Source organism: Myotis davidii, unplaced genomic scaffold (assembly GCF_000327345.1).
Source record: "Myotis davidii unplaced genomic scaffold, ASM32734v1 C63812395, whole genome shotgun sequence".
Taxonomy (NCBI): domain Eukaryota; kingdom Metazoa; phylum Chordata; class Mammalia; order Chiroptera; family Vespertilionidae; genus Myotis; species Myotis davidii.
The window spans coordinates 1-1,207 of record NW_006376691.1 but is presented as its reverse complement, the minus strand read 5'-3'; the positions used below and the strand labels follow the sequence as shown (position 1 = coordinate 1,207).

The window sequence follows — 1,207 nt, the reverse complement described above, 5'->3', positions numbered from 1 at the left end:
CAAATTAAGAGTTTCTAAATACTTCCTATCCTTGTGGAAATAAGAAGATAAAAATCTTAACCTCAATTGTTTTTTAACCTCATTATAAAACAAAGTAGTAAAATATAATTCATCCGGTAAATGTGTTGCTTGTAGACACTAGCCATCTATTGAAAACACATTTCTATTAAAATTGTTCTCAATTTCTTAGATTTAGAGCACTTGATATCTAAACCACGCTGAGATTTTATTTTACAGGTCAAAACATGTGGATAAAAATACATTAGGATAATTAATGAAGCCGTTCTAATTTAGCCTGAAGAGACTTGAAATTCCCCGTGATGGCCTGTACTGCTGCTGATGGGCTCATAGACTGTAGCTCAACCAGGTAACCACAAATAGCATCCAGGCAGAGATTTGTAAATCTTCTCCTGCAAGGCAAAGACACCGCATCAACTCTGTGCATTTACACACATTCCTTCCCTCCAACTTCTGCTAACCTTTCTCACCTCCCCCACAGAAGCGCAAGGATCATGCCATTTAAGTAAATGGCAAACAAATAAGGAAACTCAGGGGGTAGGTGGATTACCACACAATCACCATTTTTCTTTTAAAGATGATTATAACTAAGAGGCAGTAAAGGATGATTCCATAAATGAGTATTTTTTACCATCTTTTGGCCTTTCAAACAAATATACCTTAAAATGGCCAATAATATCACAAAGTCATAATTAAACTGTCCTTGGTCACTAATTCAAAGCAGAAGGAATTTAGAAGTAGTTCATAAATTATATTCTTTCACTTGTAGAAAGAATTTAAGATACAGGTTGAAAAATGGAAAATAACTCTAACCTTTCTTTCATATATGCTGATTAGTATCATTCAAATAGTTCTCAACATATAAAAAGAGCTTTAATCTCCTATACTTCTTTATAATCACAGTATCTTTCCCCATTCTCTCCAATTTTGTTATCCAGGTATTTATTAGAAGCATTTAATAATGCAATATGTAAGTCATAGTTACCTCTCACAATTTAAAACCTGACTAGGATTCTCAACATATCTGGTCAATAGTACATGTAAACAATCCAAAAGGTGCAGTGGCTTCTTCATTCTGTTCCAGAATGGATCCTATATAGAAAATATAAATTGTGAGTTATAAAGCAAACTGTGTCAACTGCTCAACCATTTATGGTAGTTAAAACAGCCATCAGAGTCCAAGGCAAAT

General features: G+C 33.7%; 1 long non-coding RNA gene across 1 annotated transcript; it reads right to left on the bottom strand.

Annotated features, from left to right (window-relative positions):
* Positions 1-201: 201 nt before the first annotated feature.
* LOC107181493 lies at positions 202-1,142 on the bottom strand. The gene is made up of 2 exons (XR_001512158.1): positions 1,004-1,142; positions 202-410 (listed from the first exon to the last, which is right to left on the bottom strand). It is a non-coding gene; the product is annotated as an uncharacterized LOC107181493 (long non-coding RNA).
* Positions 1,143-1,207: the final 65 nt, after the last annotated feature.